Source organism: Rattus norvegicus, chromosome 13, assembly GCF_036323735.1.
Source record: "Rattus norvegicus strain BN/NHsdMcwi chromosome 13, GRCr8, whole genome shotgun sequence".
Lineage (NCBI taxonomy): Eukaryota > Metazoa > Chordata > Mammalia > Rodentia > Muridae > Rattus > Rattus norvegicus.
In genome coordinates, this window is record NC_086031.1 from 55,575,537 (window position 1) to 55,598,822 (window position 23,286).

The 23,286-nt window shown below is 37.0% G+C and overlaps 1 pseudogene; it reads right to left on the reverse strand.

The window, feature by feature from the left end:
- Window positions 1-17,605: 17,605 nt before the first annotated feature.
- Rps15-ps17 (ribosomal protein S15, pseudogene 17) lies at window positions 17,606-22,291 on the reverse strand (annotated as a pseudogene).
- Between the last annotated feature and the right edge of the window lie 995 nt (window positions 22,292-23,286).

Genomic DNA, 23,286 nt, shown 5'->3' on the forward strand with positions numbered 1-23,286 from the left:
TTCCTTGAGGGATATTTTTCATTATTCAGGACCTTGTGTAGAACTTTTAGTATTTGGAAAGAAACAGAACCTCATTTATTTTCTTCCAACCAGTGCTTCTAATTTTTCTGAAAAGCAGACACCAGTTGTTAATTTCCCTAGAATTAAACAAACACAGGTGCTAAAATCAGTTTCCTCATATTTTCTCTACCTATTTGTGCTACAGAAAGGCATTGAGTTTCTGTACAAAACACATTTTTTCCAATTCATATCATCTAAAGAAGTGCCAGGCAAAATGAGCTGCCAGGACATGAGCCATTGCAGACATCCGTATGTATAGTGTAAGCAGGTGTTCCATTTGCACTTTGCCAGAAGCAAACTGTCTTTTCAGGTTTTCAGAGAAACCTTCATACAAAAGAGGAAACAGTAACAACTACTCCTAGTAGAGCTTTGATCAATAGGAGAGCAATGCAGAGTTGTTAAATAAAGGATTGAGACAAACACAATATATTTAAGCACCCTAAATATACCTATGCAGTCAGGATTCCTATTAATTAGTAACCTCAGGAGTAATGCATATAAACCAGCAGAGCAAAGCCAAAAAATCAGGACCAGAACTGGTAAAGTTTCCTTTACATAAAACAGAACATTTTCATGGCCATGTAAATAGAGAGTTATATGTACTTCATAAATGGAAAACAAAGGCTTATCTTTTGGTGGTTATGCAACCTATTTGAAGTCACCAAGTAAGCATTATAATAAAATCTAAATCCACTGAAGCATGGTTATGAAGCTTCATTTCAAGAACTAGATACTTGCTTTCTCTCAGCCCTCCTATGATGTTCTTCAAGGCTGCATTCCATGTAATAGAATGGGACATGTGGGTTTTATTTTGAGAACATGATGATGCCTTAAAAAAAACATTAATGTTTCTCTTCTTGTCCGTAGATTACAGGCACACTATTAAGGATCTACTTGAGTCAGACCATAAGATCAAATGAAAATCTGAGTGTAAGTCTATTGCTTTTATTCACTTTATTAGGGAAGAATTAGAAGGCAATCGTTTATCTATAAATTATAGTCCCAACATATGCTACGTTGCAATCAGATGCTAAGGGGAAGATGCTGGAAAAATGAAGATGAAGGGAAAGGGGAAGTCAGAGAGACTTGAAGTTAAGGGTTTCAGCTGGCATGGATGTCTATGAGCACAATAGGAATGTACCATATGGAAAAAGACAGCAGACATAGGTGAAAGTGTTAAATGCCCAGTGCCACCGATGCCTTATTTCTTTGGATTTGGGGGTTGTTGAGATTCCACAGACCGCAGAATATCAGAATGTTATAGTTTAGTGTAATTGAGTTTTTGTTTTGTTTCTTTTGTTCTTTGTTTGCTTTGCTTTGCTTTTGTTTGTTTTGTTTTGTGTTAGTTTTAATTCTCTTTAATGCTTTTTTTTTTATAACACAGTACAGTCATTACCCGCCTCCTAGATTGCTCTCTGAAAGTTCTTCATCCCATTCTTCCAAGAGGGTGTCCCCACCCCATCCACCCTTCCAGGCATCCCTACTCAACAAGATAAAACCCATATTTGGTAATATTATAAGGGCCAAGAAAATTTGCCTTAACAAATCATTGGCCCCAGGATTAGAATCTTCTACTGGTATAGTTACTACTACTACTACTACTACTACTACTACTACTACTACTACTACTATTACTACTACTGCTACTACTACTGCTACTACTACAATTTCTACTTCTGCTACTATGACCCTCATCATCAACAATATCATCATCATCGTGCCATATTAACATATTATAAAACTGAATCCTAGTGGCTCATTTCTGTAACAATTAATTACTTTATCCCTCAGCCTTCTTTAGGGAGCTTATAGACGGCAATGAGCAGAGAGACGCAGAACTGGTCAAGATGCAGAATAAAAGAGATTATGGAATGTTCATATCACAATGAGGCATTTATAATATGACCCTTCCCAAATGCTCAGACATCTCTATGTATTCATGACATTAAATTTATAAAAGCTAAAGCAAGTGGATGACTACCATATAAATCCTGCCAATCCATGAGATTAGGAGATATTCCACCTACCGAGAACTTGATTTCCTTCCTCAGAGAATCAAAGATCTTTCACTTGCTTGATTAGAGTGACACCAAGATATTTTATATTATTTGTGACTATTGTGAAGGGTGTCATTTCCTTAATTTCTTTCTCAGTCTGTTTATACTTTGAGTAATGGAAGGCGACTGATTTGAGTTAATTTTATATCCAAACACTTTGCTAGATTTGTTTTTCAGGTTTAAGAGTTCTTTGGTGGAATTTTTAGGGTCATATAATTATACTATCATATCACCTGCAAATAGCGATATTTGATTTCTTCCTTTACAGTTTATATTGCTTTGACCTCTTTTTGTTGTCTAATTGCTTTGGCTAGGGTTCAAGTACTACATTGAATAGGTAGCAAGAGATTGGGGATCCTTGTCTAGTTTCTGATTTTAGAGGGATTGTTTTAAGTATCTCTCCATTTAATTTGATGTTGGCTACTGGTTTGCTGTATATTGCTTTTACTATGTTTTAGTATAGGACTTCAATTCCTGATCTTTCCAAGATTTTAATCATAAAGGGCTGTTGAATTTTGTCAAATGCTCTCTTAGCATCTAATGAGAGGATCATGTGTTTTGTTTTTCCTTTGAGTTTGACATCTTACGTTAAGTTTCCTATCTCCATTTAAGCTGAAAAGAAGGTTGGTAAATTGTCCCTAGTCCTTTATTTCTCTTTCAAATTTTGTAAAGTGAATTTCATACATACTTGTGTTCACCAAAATATTCTGCTTAAGGTCATTCATCATCTTCATGTTATATCATTGGTATTACGCTTTGTCATTATGACAAAAATTTGTGGACCAAAAAGTATTATTTATTACCTCTGAGCACTTCCTTCTTGGATATCTGTCTCATGTTTCCTGTTTTATTTTCCTCTTATTTTTGTCTATAATTACATTTTATGTTTTTTTTTTCATTTTTTTTATTAACTTGAGTATTTCTTATATACATTTCGAGTGTTATTCCCTTTCCCGGTTTCCGGGCAAACATCCCCCTCCCCCCTCCCCTTCCTTATGGGTTTTCCCCTCCTAACCCTCCCCCCATTGCCGCCCTCCCCCCATAGTCTAGTTCACTGGGGGTTCAGTCTTAGCAGGACCCAGGGCTTCCCCTTCCACTGGTGCTCTTACTAGGATATTCATTGCTACCTATGGGGTCAGAGTCCAGGGTCAGTCCATGTATAGTCTTTAGGTAGTGGCTTAGTCCCTGGAAGCTCTGGTTGCTTGGCATTGTTGTACTTTTGGGGTCTCGAGCCCCTTCAAGCTCTTCCAGTTCTTTCTCTGATTCCTTCAATAGAGGACCTATTCTCAGTTCAGTGGTTTGCTGCTGGCATTCGCCTCTGTATTTGCTGTATTCTGGCTGTGTCTCTCAGGAGCGATCTACATCCGGCTCCTGTCGGTCTGCACTTCTTTGCTTCATCCATCTTGTCTAATTGGGTGGCTATATATGTATGGGCCACATGAGGGGCAGGCTCTGAATGGGTGTTCCTTAAGTCTCTGTTTTAATCTTTGCCTCTCCCTTCCCTGCCAAGGGTATTCTTTTTCCTCATTTAAAGAAGGAGTGAAGCATTCACATTTTGATCATTCGTCTTGAGTTTCGTTTGTTCTAGGGATCTAGGGTAATTCAAGCATTTGGGCTAATAGCCACTTATCAATGAGTGCATACCATGTATGTCTTTCTGTGTTTGGGTTAGCTCACTCAGGATGATATTTTCCAGTTCCAACCATTTGCCTACGAATTTCATAAACTCGTTGTTTTTGATAGCTGAGTAATATTCCATTGTGTATATGTACCACATTTTCAGTATCTATTCCTCTGTTGAAGGGCATCTGGGTTCTTTCCATTTTCTGGCTATTATAAATAAGGCTGCGATGAACATAGTGGAGCACGTGTCTCTTTTATATGTTGAGGCATCTTTTGGGTATATGCCCTAGAGAGGTATAGCTGGATCCTCAGGCAGTTCAATGTCCAATTTTCTGAGGAACCTCCAGACTGATATCCAGAATGGTTTTACCAGTCTGCAATCCCACCAACAATGGAGGAGTGTTCCTCTTTCTCCACATCCTCGCCAGCATCTGCTGTCACCTGAGTTTTTGATCTTAGCCATTCTCACTGGTGTGAGGTGAAATCTCAGGGTTGTTTTGATTTGCATTTCCCTTATGGCTAAAGATGTTGAACATTTCTTTAGGTGTTTCTCAGCCATTCGGCATTCCTCAGCTGTGAATTCTTTGTTTAGCTCTGAACCCCATTTTTTAATAGGGTTATTTGTTTCCCTGCGGTCTAACTTCTTGAGTTCTTTGTATATTTTGGATATAAGGCCTCTATCTGTTGTAGGATTGGTAAAGATCTTTTCCCAATCTGTTGGTTGCCGTTTTGTCCTAACCACAGTGTCCTTTGCCTTACAGAAGCTTTGCAGTTTTATGAGATCCCATTTGTCGATTCTTGATCTCAGAGCATAAGCCATTGGTGTTTTGTTCAGGAAATTTTTTCCAGTGCCCATGTGTTCCAGATGTTTCCCTAGTTTTTCTTCTATTAGTTTGAGTGTGTCTGGTTTGATGTGGAGGTCCTTGATCCACTTGGACTTAAGCTTTGTACAGGGTGATAAGCATGGATCGATCTGCATTCTTCTACATGTTGCCCTCCATTTGAACCAGCACCATTTGCTGAAAATGCTATCTTTTTTCCATTGGATGGTTTTGGCTCCTTTGTCAAAAATCAAGTGACCATAGGTGTGTGGGTTCATTTCTGGGTCTTCAATTCTATTCCATTGGTCTATCTGTCTGTCTCTGTACCAATACCATGCAGTTTTTATCACTATTGCTCTGTAATACTGCTTGAGTTCAGGGATAGTGATTCCCCCTGAAGTCCTTTTATTGTTGAGGATAGCTTTAGCTATCCTGGGTTTTTTGTTATTCCAGATGAATTTGCAAATTGTTCCGTCTAACTCTTTGAAGAATTGGATTGGTATTTTGATGGGGATTGCATTGAATCTGTAGATTGCTTTTGGTAAAATGGCCATTTTTACTATATTAATCCTGCCAATCCATGAGCCTGGGAGATCTTTCCATCTTCTGAGGTCTTCTTCAATTTCTTTCCTCAGTGTCTTGAAGTTCTTATTGTACAGATCTTTTACTTGCTTGGTTAAAGTCACACCGAGGTACTTTATATTATTTGGGTCTATTATGAAGGGTGTCGTTTCCCTAATTTCTTTCTCGGCTTGTTTCTCTTTTGTATAGAGGAAGGCAACTGATTTATTTGAGTTAATTTTATACCCAGCCACTTTGCTGAAGTTGTTTATCAGCTTTAGTAGTTCTCTGGTGGAACTTTTGGGATCACTTAAATATACTATCATGTCATCTGCAAATAGTGATATTTTGACCTCTTCTTTTCCGATCTGTATCCCTTTGATCTCCTTTTGTTGTCTGATTGCTCTGGCTAGAACTTCAAGAACTATATTGAATAAGTAGCGAGAGAGTGGGCAGCTTTGTCTAGTCCCTGATTTTAGTGGGATTGCTTCAAGTTTCTTTCCATTTAGTTTAATGTTAGCAACTGGTTTGCTGTATATGGCTTTTACTATGTTTAGGTATGGGCCTTGAATTCCTATTCTGTCCAGGACTTTTATCATGAAGGGGTGTTGAATTTTGTCAAATGCTTTCTCAGCATCTAATGAAATGATCATGTGGTTCTGTTCTTTCAGTTTGTTTATATAATGGATCACGTTGATGGTTTTCCGTATATTAAACCATCCCTGCATGACTGGGATGAAGCCTACTTGATCATGGTGGATGATTGTTTTGATGTGCTCTTGAATTCGGTTTGCCAGACTTTTATTGAGTATTTTTGCGTCGATAGTCATAAGGGAAATTGGTCTGAAGTTCTCTTTCTTTGTTGTGTCTTTGTGTGGTTTAGGTATAAGAGTAATTGTGGCTTCGTAGAAGGAATTCGGTAGGGCTCCATCTGTTTCAATTTTGTGGAATAGTTTGGATAATATTGGTATGAGGTCTTCTATGAATGTTTGATAGAATTCTGCACTAAACCCGTCTGGACCTGGGCTCTTTTTGGTTGGGAGACCTTTAATGACTGCTTCTATTTCCTTAGGAGTTATGGGGTTGTTTAACTGGTTTATCTGTTCCTGATTTAACTTCAATACTTGGTATCTGTCTAGGAAATTGTCCATTTCCTGAAGATTTTCAAATTTTGTTGAATATAGGTTTTTATAGTAAGATCTGATGATTTTTTGAATTTCCTCTGAATCTGTAGTTATGTCTCCCTTTTCATTTCTGATTTTGTTAATTTGGACGCACTCTCTGTGTCCTCTCGTTAGTCTGGCTAAGGGTTTATCTATCTTGTTGATTTTCTCAAAGAACCAACTTTTGGTTCTGTTGATTCTTTTTATGGTCCTTTTTGTTTCTACTTGGTTGATTTCAGCTCTGAGTTTGATTATTTCCTGCCTTCTACTCCTCCTGGGTGTATTTTCTTCTTTATGTTCTAGAGCTTTTAGGTGTGCTGTCAAGCTGCTGACATATGCTCTTTCCTGTTTCTTTCTGCAGGCACTCAGCGCTATGAGTTTTCCTCTTAGCACAGCTTTCATTGTGTCTCATAAGTTTGAGTATGTTGTATCTTCATTTTCATTAAATTCTAAAAAGTTTTTAATTTCTTTCTTTATTTCTTCCTTGACCAGGTTATCATTGAGTAGAGCATTGTTCAATTTCCACGTATATGTGGGCATTCTTCCCTTATTGTTATTGAAGACCAGTTTTAGGCCGTGGTGGACCGATAGCACGCATGGGATTATTTCTATCTTTCTGTACCTGTTGAGGCCCGTTTTTTGACCAATTATATGGTCAATTTTGGAGAAAGTACCATGAGGAGCTGAGAAGAAGGTATATCCTTTTGCTTTAGGATAGAATGTTCTATAAATATCCGTTAAGTCCATTTGGCTCATGACTTCTCTTAGTCTGTCGACATCACTGTTTAATTTCTGTTTCCATGATCTGTCCATTGATGAGAGTGGTGTGTTGAAATCTCCCACTATTATTGTGTGAGGTGCAATGTGTGTTTTGAGCTTTAGTAAGGTTTCTTTTACGTATGTAGGTGCCCTTGTATTTGGGGCATAGATATTTAGGATTGAGAGTTCATCTTGGTGGATTTTTCCTTTGATGAATATGAAGTGTCCTTCCTTATCTTTTTTGATGACTTTTAGTTGGAAATTGATTTTATTTGATATTAGAATGGCTACTCCAGCTTGCTTCTTCTGACCATTTGCTTGGAAAGTTGTTTTCCAGCCTTTCACTCTGAGGTAGTGTCTGTCTTTGTCTCTGAGGTGTGTTTCCTGTAGGCAGCAGAATGCAGGGTCCTCGTTGCGTATCCAGTTTGTTAATCTATGTCTTTTTATTGGGGAGTTGAGGCCATTGATATTGAGAGATATTAAGGAATAGTGATTATTGTTTCCCTTTATATTCATATTTGGATGTGAGTTTATGTTTGTGTGCTTTCATTCTCTTTGTTTTGTTGCCAAGACGATTAGTTTCTTGCTTCTTCTAGGGTATAGCTTGCCTCCTTATGTTGGTCTTTACCATTTATTATCCTTTGTAGTGCTGGATTTGTAGAAAGATATTGTGTAAATTTGGTTTTGTCATGGAATATCTTGGTATCTCCATCAATGTTAATTGAGAGTTTTGCTGGATACAGTAACCTGGGCTGGCATTTGTGTTCTCTTAAGGTCTGTATGACATCAGTCCAGGATCTTCTGGCCTTCATAGTTTCTGGCGAGAAGTCTGGTGTGATTCTGATAGGTCTCCCTTTATATGTTACTTGACCTTTTTCCCTTACTGCTTTTAATATTCTTTCTTTATTTTGTGCGTTTGGTGTTTTGACAATTATGTGACGGGAGGTGTTTCTTTTCTGGTCCAATCTATTTGGAGTTCTGTAGGCTTCTTGTATGTCTATGGGTATCTCTTTTTTTAGGTTAGGGAAGTTTTCTTCTATGATTTTGTTGAAGATATTTACTGGTCCTTTGAGCTGGGAGTCTTCACTCTCTTCTATACCTATTATCCTTAGGTTTGATCTTCTCATTGAGTCCTGGATTTCCTGTATGTTTTGGACCAGTAGCTTTTTCCGCTTTACATTATCTTTGACAGTTGAGTCAATGATTTCTATGGAATCTTCTGCTCCTGAGATTCTCTCTTCCATCTCTTGAATTCTGTTGGTGAGGCTTGTATCTACAGCTCCTTGTCTCTTCTTTTGGTTTTCTATATCCAGGGTTGTTTCCATGTGTTCTTTCTTGATTGCTTCTATTTCCATTTTTTAATTCCTTCAACTGTTTGATTGTGTTTTCCTGGAATTCTTTCAGGGATTTTTGCGATTCCTCTCTGTAGGCTTCTACTTGTTTATTAATGTTTTCCTGTGTTTCCCTAAGTATGTTCATGTCTTTCTTGAAGTCCTCCAGCATCATGATCAAATATGATTTTGAAACTAGATCTTGCTTTTCTGGTGTGTTTGGATATTCCATGTTTGTTTTGGTGGGAGAATTGGGCTCCGATGATGGCAGGTAGTCTTGGTTTCTGTTGCTTGGGTTCCTGCGCTTGCCTCTCGCCAGCAGATTATCTCTAGTGTTACTTTGTTCTGCTATTTCTGACAGTGGCTAGACTGTCCTATAAGCCTGTGTGTCAGGAGTGCTGTAGACTTGTTTTCCTCTCTTTCAGTCAGTTATGGGGACAGAGTGTTCTGCTTTCCGGCGTGTAGTTTTTCCTCTCTACAGGTCTTCAGCTGTTCCTGTGGGCCTGTGTCTTGAGTTCACCAGGCAGCTTTCTTGCAGCAGAAAATTTGGTCTTACCTGTGGTCCTGAGGCTCAAGTTCGCTCGTGGGGTGCTGCCCAGGGGCTCTCTGCAGTGGCAGCAACCAGGAAGACCTGTGCCGCCCCTTCCGGGAGCTTCAGTGCACCAGGGTTCCAGATGGTCTTTGGCTTTTTCCTCTGTCGTCCGAGATGTGTGTGCAGGGAGCAGTCTCTTCTGGTTTCCCAGGCTTGTCTGCCTCTCTGGAGGTTTAGCTCTCCCTCCAACGGGATTTGGGTGCAGAGAACTGTTTATCCGGTCTGTTTCTTTCAGGTTCCGGCCACATTTTATGTTTTATATTAGTTTCTAAAATCTCTCCCATAATTAGTATTACTTCAGATCTCTCTCATGACGATCACAAGCTGGCCATATAGGTTAAGTGCAGAGATTTGGAAAGAGGAAAGAGCCAACATTTCCTCACCCATGTTCTCTATTTAGAAGATGGAAACAGACAGCAAAATAGTGGTTTTCCTCAGAACCCCAACAAGTACTTAGTTTTTTATTTTTTATTTTATTTTTATTTTTACAGTCCAGATTTTATTCCCCTCTTTGTCTGCCCCTGAGGGTTCCACATCTCATTCCTCCTCTACACCTATCCCCTGCACTCCTCCCTCCTGTCTCCACAAGGATGACCCAACCCCATTCACCCAACCAGATCTCTAAACTTCCTAGGGCCTCCAGTCTCTTGAGGATTAGGTGCATCTTCTTTGACTGAAGTCAGACCCAGGAGTCCTCTGCTGCATAGGTGTTGGAGGCCTCATCTTAGCCAGTATATGCTGCCTGGTTGGTGATCCAGGGTCTGAGAGATCTCACGAGTCCAGGTTAATTGAGACTGCTGGTCCTCCTACAGGGTTGATGTCCTCCTTAGCTTCCTTCAGCTTTTCCCTAATTCAATCTGAGGGGTCAGCAGTTTCTTTCATTTGTTAGGTGCACATATCTGCATCTGAATCCTTTCAGCTGCTTGTTGGGTCTTTTGGGGAGCAGTCACGGTAGATGTTTGGGAACGCCCCATAGTTTCAATAAAGGTGTCAGGTCTTTGGGTCTCCCCTTGATCTGGAACCCACTTTGGTATTGTCACTGGACCTTCTTATCCCCTGGCTCTTCTCCATTTTTATCCGTGCATTTCGTTCAGACAGGAAGAATTATGGGTCAGAGCTTTGGCAACCCCATCCCTCATTGATGCCCTGTCTTTTTGCTAGAGGTGTATTCAATAAATTCTCTCTCACCGCTGTAAGGCCTTTCATCTAGGGTCCACCTCATTTGAGTCCTGAGGATTTCTCGTTTCCCATTCTAGAGGGTCTTCCAAACATCCTTTCTCCCATGGTCGCCTGTTTCTTTCTTCTGACCCTCAGGGATTCATTAATTTCCCTCCACCCAATACCAAATCATGTTTCCTCTTCCCCAACCCCATCCCCTTTCCCTTCCCTGTCCCTCCCTGCCTCACCACTTGTGGTTGCTTTCTTCTACCTCCCAAGTGAAACTGAAGCATCCTCATTTGGTCCCTTCAGCTTGCTGAACATTTTTAGTTCTTAGACTGTACCTTGGGTATTCTGGACTTTCTATTTTTTTTGGCTAATATCCACTTACTAGAGAGAACATACCATGCATGTTCTTTTGCGTCTGAGTTACCACTCGGAATGACATTTTCTAGTTTCATCCATTTACCTGCAAAACTCAGAATGTCCTCGTTCTTAATAGATGAGTAGTATTTCATTGTGTAAATGAACCACATTTTCTGTATTCATTCTTCTCCTGTCGGACCTCTGGGTTGTTTGTACCTTCTGGCTATCACAAATAAGGCCACTATGAACATAGAGGGGCATGTGCCCCTGTGGAATGGTGGAACATCTCTGGGATATAGTCCCATAAGTGGTATTTCTGGATATTTAGATAGGTCCATTTCCAATTTTCATTTTTTTCCTTTTTTAATGTGTTTCCTATTTTTCTTTTTTTATTCAATAATTTTTATTTACATTTCAAATAGTATACTATTTCCCAGTTTCCCATCCATAAACCCTCTCTCTGTCTCCCCTTCAACTATATGGGTATTCCTCCTCTCCAACGACTCCTTCTTCCTACCTCCCCACCATGACATTCCCCTACACTGGGAAGTGCAGCCTTTTTTTTTTCTGAGAAAACTCCAAATTGATTTTCAGACTGGTTGTAACAGTTTGCAGTTCTACCAGCAATGGAGGAGTGTTCCTCTTTCTCCACATCCTCAACAACATGTGTTATTATCTGAGGTTTTGGTCTTAGACATTCTGACTGGTGTAAGGTAGAATTTCAGGATCGTTTTGATTTGCATTTCTCTGATCACTAAGGATTTTGAACATTTCTTTAGGTTCTTCTAAGCCATTCAAGATTCCTCTACTGTGAATTCTCCATTTAGTTCTATACCCCATTTTTTTGATTGGGATTATTTGGGGGGGGGATGATAAGCTTCTTGAGTTCTCTATATAGTTTGTGTATTAGCCCTCTGTCAGATGTGGACTTAGTGAAGACTTTTTCCCAATCTCTAGGTTGCTAATTTGTCTTACTGACTATGTCCTTTGCCTTACAAAAGCTTTCTAGTTTCATAAGTTTCCATTTATCAATTCTTGATCTTAGAGTGTGAGCCATTGAAATTCACTTTAGGAAATTTCTGCCCGTGCCAATGAGTTCAAGGCTCTTTCCTACTTTATTTTCTATTAGATTCAGTGTTTCTGGTTTTATGTTGATATCCTTGATCTAACTGGACTTGAGCTTTGTGCTTGATGACATCCAGACATACATACAGACATCCAGTTAGACTAGCACCATTTATTGAAGATGCTTTCTTTTTCTCATTATATGTTTTTGGCTTTTTTGGCAAAGATCAAGTATTGGAAACTGTGTGGTTTTGTTTCTGGGTCTTCGATTCTATTTCATTGTTCAACTGTCTGTCTCTGTACCAATAGCATGCAGTTTTTACTATTGCTCTAAAATAGAACTTGAAGTCAGGGATGGTGATTCCCCCAGCTGTTCTTTTGTTGTTAAGAATAATTTTTACTATTCTGTTTTTGTTGTTGTTGTTGTTATTGTTTTGTTTTGTTTTGTTTTGCCTTCCCAGATGAATTTGAAAATTGCTCTTCCAGCTTGAAGGGGCTCGAGACCCCATATGTACAACAATGCCAAGCAACCAGAGCTTCCAGGGACTAAGCCACTACCTAAAGACTATACATGGACTGACCCTGGACTCTGACCTCATAGGTAGCAATGAATATCCTTGTAAGAGCACCAGTGGAAGGGGAAGCCCTAGGTCCTGCTAAGACTGAACCCCCAGTGAACTAGACTGTTGGGGGGAGGGTGGCAATGGGCGGAGGGTTGGGAGGGGAACACCCATAAGGAAGGGGAGGGGGGAGGGGTATGTTTGCCCGGAAACCGGGAAAGGGAATAACACTCGAAATGTATATAAGAAATACTCAAGTTAATAAAAAATAAAAAAAAAGAAAATTGCTCTTCCAAATCTTTGAAGAATTATATTGGGATTTTGATGGGGATTGAATTGAATCCATAGATTGCCTTTGGTAGGATGGTGATTTTTAATAGGTTAATTCTTCTAATCCATGAGCAAGGGAGATCTCTCCATTTTCTGAGAACTTCTTCAATTTCTTTCTTGAGAGACTTGAAGTTCTTATTATAAAGGTCTTTCACTTGTTCTGTTAGAGTTATCCCAAGATATTTTATATGATTTGTGGCTATTGTGAAGGGATGTGTTTCCCTATTTTTTTCTCAGCCTGTTTATCATTTGTATAAAGGAAAGCTACTGATTTATTTGAATTAATTTTATATTCAGCTGATGTTGTTTATCAACTGGAGAAGTTCTCTGGTAGAAATTTTGGGGTCACTTATATATTATCATATCATCTGCAAAGAGTGATACCTTTAATTCTTCATTAGCAATTTGTATCCCCATGATCTCTTTTTGTTGTCCTTTTGTTCTAGCTAGAACATCAAGTGTTATATTGAATAGATATGGGGAGAATGGGCATCCTTGTCATGTCCTAGATGTTAGTGGGATATCTTCAAGTATTTCTCCATTTAATTTGATATTGGCTGTTGGTTTGCAGTAAATTGTTTTTACTATGTTTATCTATGGGCCTTGAATTCCTGATCTCTCCAAGAATTTTAACATGAAGTGTTGTTGTATTTTGTCAAATGGTTTTTCTGCATCTAAGGAGATGATCATGTAATTTTTTTCTTTGTGTTTGTTTATATGGTAGATTATGCTAATTGAATTTCATATATTGAATCTACCTTGCATCCCTGGGATGAAGCCTACTTGATCATGGGGAATTATCGTTTTGATGTGTTCTTGGATTCAGTTTGAGAGAATTTTATGAAGTATTTTTGTGTAGATGTTCATAAGCAAGATTGGTCTGAAGTTCTCTCTTTTGGTAGGGCCCTTGTGTGGTTTAGGTATCATATTAATTGTAAACTTCATAGAATACTTCTTAAAGAGCAACTTTAATATCTTTGGGAAAGACTGCCAGACAATTCACTAATGTGGCCCTTGAAAATATTGATTGCTACCTGATGATGTACAGTCACATCTTCTCTAGAATTATCTAGATCTTGGTCCTGAGTGTGATGAAGTGCCATATTATTATTTTTTGCTGCTCTACGGACTAAATCATCCTTAACAACTGTGACCCTTAAATTTTTTAGGAAACTATATTTTCATATGAGCCAAATTCCTACTTCATCAATTCAACCATCTTTCACACTTATTCTTTCAATTGTATTTTCACTATTCATAGTATTAGTATTGGATTTAATATTCTTAGTTAATCTCATAAAATATCAAACTTAGCGTAAATTATTATTATTTCTTATATTTTAGATTTTTTGTTATTTTAATGGATAGATTGTATGCCTAATTGTTGATGAATATTCATATATACAGGTGTTTCCTAACACCAGAGTAAAGCAGTCTGATGAAATGATAGTTACTGGTAGTTGTGATACATCTCATATTGCTACTGGAAACTGAACTCAGATGCTCTAAAATGGAAGAAAATTATGGGAATAGCTCAGCCATATCTTTCATCCCCAAATGATTTATCAAATTTTGCTTTGTTTTCTTGTAATTATGTGATATTTTCTAAGTCTTTATTATCTAATTGTTTTTCTATAGAATCCAAAACCAGCAAAAGGTACCATACATTTTGCTTATGTTTTTGCATCCATTTTAACTAAGACAATGGCTGCTAATTATTAGTGCTTCATAAAATGCCTGGAGAATGAATAAATGAATGCTGTGAATAGATAAAACTCATCAAAATCTTTTAAACAGATACAACATAGTTATAAGCTGATGGGAAATGAAAAATGGAAAAATATCTATTATGTTCAAATATTATGTGTTATGGTATACAATTTATAAACCTGACAAGGTTTGCTTTATACATAACAGAAGGATCTTATAGAATTTAAAACATATTGTTTAATTTAGCAAGTATAATTTGTTACTATAATTGGAAAAGATTGAAAATATAATGATCTGTACATGGATACATATTGAAATTACAGAATAATTTGAGGTATCAATTTGAATTTTGAAGTAAAAGTACACAACCAATTTGAAGGATAATTCCCTTTTAGAGGAGACACTAATCTTTTTAAAATACATATTTGTTAAAAAGTTCAATGGTCATCATAATTTTAGATTCTGGTATTACACTTATGAAATACAAACAATGGGCCAGTAAATATCTTCATCAAAATCATAGAAGAAAACTTCCCTAACCTAAAGAAAAAGATGCACATAAACATTCAAGAAGCCTACAGAAATCCAAATAGATTGGACCAGAAAAGAAATTCCTTCTGCCACATAATAGTCAAAAAATCAAATGCACAAAACAAAGAAAGAATATTAATATCAGTAAGGGGAAAAAGTCAAGAAACATATAAAGGCATATCAGAACATCAACAGACTTCTCACCAGAGACTAGGAAAGCCAGAAGATCTTGGGCAGATGTCAGACAAACCCTAAGTGAACACAAATGACAGCCCAGGCTACTGTATCAGAAAAACTCTCAATTAACATAATGGAGAAACCAAGATATTCCATGAATAAAACAAATTTACACAATAGCTTTCCACAAATCCAACCCTACAAGGGATAATAGATGGAAAACTCCAACACCAAAAGTGAAACTATGCCCTTGTAAAACAAAAAAGTGATCTTCTTTCAACTAACTCAAATGAAGATAGCCACAGAAATATAATCCCATGCCTAACCAAAAATAAAAAAAAAACAGGAAACAGCAATCATTTATCCTTAATAACTCTCAAAACAAATGGAATCATTTCCCCAATAAAAAGACTTAGACTAACAGACTGGGTACTTAAAGAGGACCCACTATTTGGCTGCACACAAGAAAAACACCTTGGTGACAATGACAATGCTACCCCACAGTAAAAGGCCAGAAAACAATATTCCAAGCAAATGGTCCCAAGAAATAAGCTGGAATATCCATTCAAATATTGAATAAAATACTTTCAACCAAAAGGTGTTAAAAGATGACCATTTTACCAAAAATGATCTACCGATTCAATGCAATTCCCATCAAAATTTCAATCCAATTCTTCATAGAGTTAGAAAATTAATTTGTAAATATATTTGGAATAACAAAAAATAAACCAGGATAGCTAAAACTATGCTCAACAATAAAAGGACTTCTGGGAGAATCACCATTCCTGACATCAAGTATTACAGTGCAACAGTGATAAAAAACTGTATTGTACTGTTATAGAGACAGGCAGATAGACCAGGGAAATAAAATTGAAGATCCAGAAATGAACCCACGCACCTATAGTCACTTGATTTTTGACAAAGGGGTCCAACCATCCATGATAAAAAAAAAAGGTAGCATTTTCAACAAGTATTGCACGTTCGACTGGAGGTCAGCAGGTAGAAGAATGCAAATAGATTCATTCTTATCAGCCCGTACAAAGTTCAAGTCCAAGTGGATCAAGGACCTCCACATAAAACTCAATATACTACACCAAGTAGAAGAAAAGGTGGGGAAGAGCCTCAAGCACATGGGCACTGGGTAAAATTCATTAATGGAACACTAAGGCTTATGCTCTAAGATCAATAAGCAATAAAAGGGTCTTCATAAAATTGCAAAGCTTCTGTAAACAAAAGGACACTGTCATTATAACAAAAGAGCAACCATAGATTGGGAAAAGATCTTTACCAATAATACACCCAATAGTGGGCTAATATCGAATATATACAAAGAAGCCCTGAGGTTAGACCACAGAGAATCAAATAACCCTATTAAAAATGGGGTACAGAGCTAAATAAAAAATTCTCAACTGAGGAATATAGAATGGCTGAGAAGCACCTAAAGAAATGTTCAACATCCTTTGTCATCAGGGAAATGCAAATCAAAACATCCCTGAGATTCCACCTCAGACCAGTCAGAATGATTAAGATCAAAAGGTCAAGTGACAACAGATGCTGGGGAGGATATGTATAATGAGGAACACTCTTCCATTGTTGGTGGGTTTGCAAGATTGTATAGCCAGTTCTAAATTCTGTCTTGAGGTTCCTTAGAATATTGGACATAGTACTACCTGAAGACCCAGCAATTCCAGTCTTGGGCATTTGCCCAAAAGATGCTCCAACATATAACAAGGCTATATTCTACACTGTTTATAGCAGCCTTATTTATAATAGCCAGAAACTGTAAAGTACCCAGATGTCCCTCAGCATAGGATTGAATACAGAAAATGTGGTACATTTACACAATGGAGTACAAATCAGTTATGAAAAACAATGACTTCATGAAATTCATAGGGAAATGGATTGAACCAGAAAATATCATCCTGAGTGAAATAACCCAATCACAAAACAACTCACATGATATGAATTCAATGATACGTGGATATTAGCCCCAAAGCTCGGATTAATCAAGATGAAATCCACAGACCACATGAAGCTCAAGAAGAAGGATGACCCAAAGTGTGACTTCTTCAGTCCTACTTAGAAGGGGATACAAAAATATTCACAGGGGGAAATACAAACTTTGGGGCACAGACTGAAGGAAAGGCCATACAGAGAATGTTCCCCCTGGGCCCATTCCAGCCCATATGCAGCCACTAAACCCAGACAATATTACTGATGCCAAAAAGTGCATGCTGACAGGAGCCTGGTATAGCTGTCTCTTGAGAGGCTCTGACAGAGCATGACAAATACAGAGGCAAATAATCCCAGCCAACCACTGAATTGAGAATGTGGTCCCCAATGGAGGAGTTAGAGAAAGTATTGAAGGAGCTGAAGGGGTTTGCAACCCCATAAGATCAACAGTACTAACTAACCAGATTGCCCATGGACTCAACTACTATTCAAAGGGAGACCCATGGCTCCAGCTGCATATGGAACAGATGGCCTTGTTGGGCACCAATGGGATTAGCAGTCTTTGGTCCTGCCAAAGCTTGATGCCCATTTTAGGGGAATTTCAGGGCATGGAGGCAGGAAGGAGTAGGTACTTGGGTAACATTCTCATAGAGAAGGAGGAGGGGAATGAGATAGGGGGTTTATACATGGGAAACTGAAACAGGATAAAATTTGAAATGTAAATATAAAATATCCAATAAAAGGTTAAAAATAAAAAACTATTAGTTATAGTGAATTTTTTAAATAAATTAAGAGACAGGCAACATTTCAGGTTGTAACATTACAATAATTGATAATGTTTAAAACTATTGTTATACTATTAGCTTAACTATAGCTATAATATATCTCATACAAAGACAGTTCTTATCTTAAATTTTATTATACTCCTTTCTGTATAATTAAATGAATGGCAGTGCATTAATCAATGACTTTATATAGACACTGCTTTATACTCCATAAATTAAATCTCAATCAAATGACGGTTTCATTTTCTATAAGTTTCAAGGTTTTGAAACCTACATTTTTCTTTCTTATACAAAATTTATATATTATGAACAATAGCATTTTAAGAATTAATCTTTGTATTAAAAATAGATTATTCTCCCAGTTTTTCTCTCCTCTTTTTACATTTCCTACTGTTTACTCTTTGGAAAATAGCAGATCTCCAAGAGAGGACAACCAAATAGTACAAAGCAAGATACTATAAGGCAAGGCTAAAGCCTTCATGTACACCGTGGACAAGGAAACCCAGTAGACTGAAAAGGGTCTCACAAACAGATAAAAGAGTCAGAGACGTCTCTATTGACACTGTTAGGAGTCCTACAAACACATTAGGCTAGTAGCCATAACATCGTACCTATGTGGTGCTGATCCAAGAAGTTCCCGTGCTTCTTGCTTTAGTCTTTGCGAGCCTACATGAGCCCTGTTTAGTTGATTTGGTGAGCCATATTCTCATGGTGTCCTCCATCACTTTTGACTCCTACCGTGATTCCTCCCCCATCTTTTGTGAGTTTACCATCTACTGCAAAAGGAAGCCTCTTTGACGAGGACTGGACAAGGCAACAATCTATGAGTATAGCAGCACATCATTAGAAAGTTTTCTTTCCGACTTTTTTCTATTTTCTTAATTTTTGTGTTAATGTCTCACCCCCACTTCAGAATAACTGGAGCCATTTTTATGCCAGTCATTAACACACACACACACACACACACTCACACTCACACACACACACACACACACACACACACACACACACCACAACTTGACTCAGAGCAATATCATGCTGAAAATACATACTATTATATTCTGTTTGCTAGTCTGTATATTCTGTTTGCTAGTCTTAATAAATTCTACAACCAAAAGCTTCTCTTAGGACTAGTCAGAATAGAGGTCTAGTCCAAGTAGCTTGAGTTGGGCAGCTTTTCCTTCCTGCATCTGTGTATGCGCTCAAATACACAGAACAAATTTTTTTTTCATAAGCTTACAGAGAAAGATGTTTGGGGTTGTAGCCTCAAGTAATTTTGAGCTAGGTCCCTGGTCAATATAAAGGTATGCATTCAATAAACCTTCGTTGTATGACTAAACTCAGTATTCACATGGTTTGTGGAGTGACTCATGGGCCCCAACATTAGGCAGTCATATTTGATTATTATATTCTAGGTCTCTAGGCTAACCAGTCTCCAGCTTTGGGCATCTTACCAATGTTAAGCATGCAATTTCTGTTATATATATTTTTTTAATTTGAGTACCTTTTCCAACTAAGTCTATGAGAATATGTGTACTTTACTGAATTGCATCATCTAACAAACAACTACAAATGTGTATGTCCTTCTGACATTTCTGGTATTTGGAGTTTAACTCTGAAGTTAAAAAGCAAATTAAACTTTCAAAGCTGCAGAAGCAGAGTGACATTCATCTTTCCTCTATTGAAGCTACATTAGTTGTAATTGAAACAGAAAATGGTGATGCAGATGTCAAGGCCCTTGAGCAATGAGGATTCTGCAAAATATTTAGTGGAAAAAGACTGTTGGGCTGTAACTGTAATAACTCACACATATCTGGTTTTAATTAGACTTGGCTAGATTGGATGACCTTCATTAAGCCTTCATAGGACATTTACGTGTTGTCATGACAAGGAACACTGTCACTGAATAAAACACACCTGTTCTTTTCCTAGAAAAACTGAAGTTATATGAGGCTATACAGGCTAAAAACCTCATTAATCTATTGCCTTAGTATTTGCTGAAATTTTACAACAAGTTAGGTCCAGCATTATCAATGTAAATGTTCCATATATTCATCAATGGAATGTATATTTCATTTATATTGACACACTGGGACATAATATGGATATGTAAGTAATTAATCTGTCACTCAGCTAATTGAACGTATTCACAGAATTTCAATTTCTATCCTGAATCTTAATTTTCAGCTCATGTCAATTTTATAATTTTCTATTTTTCCTCTTATTATAGGAAAAATTAACTTATTACTTCTATTTTATTATGTAACATAGATGTATTTATCATATTAACCTTGTATTTAATATTGTGTTTTGATACATCAGATCTCCCAGCTTTAAAAAAGGGTTAGGGATGTTCTTTATGATTTATTTTAATATAGGATAGAGTGAAAAAAATTTTTGCATTTAAAAATATATGTATTATAATTATGGTCTTCTGAAGACTGCAATTCCTTTAAAGACTTTATAAAACACACATTTGTGGAATGTATAAATAAACAAAACAGATAAGAAACACATCAATAAGAGAAAAATCCCAAAAAATTGTCAGTCTTACTCCATTTCTAATACTGTCTTCCATGTAATTTCCAGCATTTCCCTCCACATTTTATTGGAAGAAAAAACTTGAAGTTCTGATTTTAAAATACCCTCTCTAAAGTCCTTTAAATAAATGTGTGCTTCCAGCACAGCGCCGTGTTTTCTGAACAGATGCTTTAATTAGGTGGCTGTATGGCTCTTCAGTTTTATCTCCACATGCAGCTTGGGTCTTCAAGAGGGTTGCCTGCTGATTTTCTTCCTTGCAGTACATTCTTCTCTCTTTAATTTGTTTCCACAGACATGAAGTGCTGAAAGAAGAACATTTTATAAGGAAATAGGCACTTCTGTGAGGATCTGAGGATGAGCAATTGAAAAAAAAAGAGCACAAATCTTCAGCAAAATATGCGAGTGGATTCCTGCAGTAGGCATAGTGAATGCTCACACCATGTTATCTGTTCTTGTTGCTCCTTATTCTATGTTCTGTATGATTCTGTTAAAAGCATACATCTGTCTGTGTGTAAAAATTAACACTGTCACTTTCTTATAAATACGAACCCTACGAACATTTATTTTGTAGTCATCCTCTGTGTCTGTGTGTGTGTGTGTGTGCGCGCACACGCGCATGTATGTATATGTATGTATGTATGTATGTATGTATGTATGTATACGTTTGCCTGGAAAGCAATAAATTGTCATCTTTTTGGTATATTCTTGGCATATATTCAATGTACTAGGTTTAATGTTCTATAAAGGTATTTACAGATTATCTTGTCATGTCCCTTTTTGTGTTTACCATTGATACACTTCTCTTTATCTTCCTTTAAATTCTTCCTACCCTCTTTCATTTCCATAGACAACCTTGCTTCTATTTGAATGAAGTATGCATAATTAATTTATAACTCCATATTATTTTACTTGAATTTTAAATAAAGTTCTTTTTTTACAAAGGACTTAATTTCAGTTATTTTAATGTTTATCATGTATGCCAAAATCCCTAAGAACAGGTGAAGCAGAGAGACCAAATATTGAAGGAAACCTGGGTTACATAGAGAATTTTAAGGAGTCATAAAACCCTGTATCAATTAAGAAAACAAATAAGATATAAACCTGAAATATTTAAAATATTTAAAAAAATCATAACTGTGTTTTAGGCTTTGCTCATTTTTATTTGTTTTATTTATATTAAACTATTTTAAAATGAACAATTAAGATATAATTAGTTAACTCATTTCTCTATTTTTGATTTATTTTAATATTAAACAGATAATTATTTAAATAATAAATTAAATAATTCATTTTAAGTTTGAAGTGATAGTTAGGTTTATAATCTCTCCTATCTATAAATAAGTTTACAACACTTATAGTTAATACACAAATATATGGATATAGAAATCAACACAAATATATGGATATTGACTTTACTCCAAAAATGTATTACATGATTTGTATATTTAATTTACCTTTTCAGTTGATATAAGAGTGAGCCAAATTTTATAGCAAATAATAAGGCATTGCCAATTAAAATTTGCTTGAGAGGATTACATATTTTGAAATTATACATAGGCCTTAGTTCCTCAGGCCATCATTAAAATGGTTACACATTCAAAATATGTATTTAATAAAACTGTAAAGTAGAAAAATGTTTCAAGTCAAAGGCATGAATAATTTGTGTTAACTGCTTTAAATATTAGTAGCCTATCATTAGCAAGGGAGACCTACTTTTAATTTAATGATCAGAGTGAATTTTCCAGGTGGAAACCTAAGCACAACTTTGCAAAGGGTGACAAGGAGCAATTTTAAAGGAGATTTGAAGAGCGTGTATCTCTCCAGAGTTTGCCTGGTTGAAGGTCTTGCTGTTGTACATACACACCATGCTGACGACCATCTCCGGCAGAATGATCAAGTCCCTAAGGTGGGTCTTCACTACCTCTGGCTTCTCCATGGGTGGCGCCTCCTTCTTGGCCTTCCTCAAGCGCTTGATGAGTGAGTGCTGCTTCCTCTGCAGGCCTCAGTTCAGGCACTGTCTCTGCCGGGCGGGCGCTGTACAATTGCCATCAGCTGCTCATAGGACACGTCCAGCAGCTGGTCGAGGTCCCCTCCACAGTAGGTGAACTTGCAGAAGGTCTGCTTCTTCTTCTGCTCCACTTCAGCCATCTTGAAGTCTGGAAGGCACACACTAACCAGAGGATTACCATCATTTATAGCAAATAAATTTCACTCTATAAATCCCAAATCTAAATTTAGTTTAAAAACCTAATTGTCTCAAACCATACAAGTTTTTAAATAGAAAAATTTTCATGTGTAGTGTGACCATGGTTTACTGTTCCTCGAACCTGAAATACTGTCACTTGCAGAGAGTGCAGAGGACAGAGAAAACCAAATGCACTGGAGCAAGTATCACATGTGATTGTGACTCAGCTGTCTTGGTATCTGGGAAGCTGACTAGGATTTTCTGGGAGAAAAATATTCTCTTTAAACAACAGAGTCACCTCCCTAGTCTCCTTTAATAAATTTTAGATCCTATTACCCATGTTGCTGTTCTGCTGTGGAGTTGTAACTACAAATAAAATAAGATAAAACAAAGTCACAGTAAAAACAAAACAACAAACACCCCCACAAATTCATGATGATCAATTGGGTTCATTATCCACACTGGGAGGTTTCAGAATTGAAAGTACTTATAACATCTTTGATGAAAAATAATGAGGAGAACAAATTTTACCAAGGGAAACCTGCTGTGGTCACAATTGAGAATAAAGGATAAAATGGCAGATGTTGTGAGCACTAGTTATGCCAAACCATGCTAAAGAGTCTACCTACAAGAATCTTCCTGCATGATAATTTAGTTCTAGAAATAACTATTGAAAATTTTCCTACAATTGTTTTTACTTTATGACTGAGGAATTTATGACATCAGCTACATGTAACTTAGGTGTGAGATTGATTGATGTACAGATTGAAATTGGCCTTCACAAGCCTGAGTTTTGGTTGATGTCATTGCCTTTATGGTCTATCTCTGCTGAGAATAAAAAATTCCTTGCGAATGAGCTGTAAAATCTACACTATTCTGCAGATATTAAAGTAATCATAGATTATGCAGGTTTGAAAATATAGTGGTTGAAGATTCTCCTCCATTAATGACAACTGCA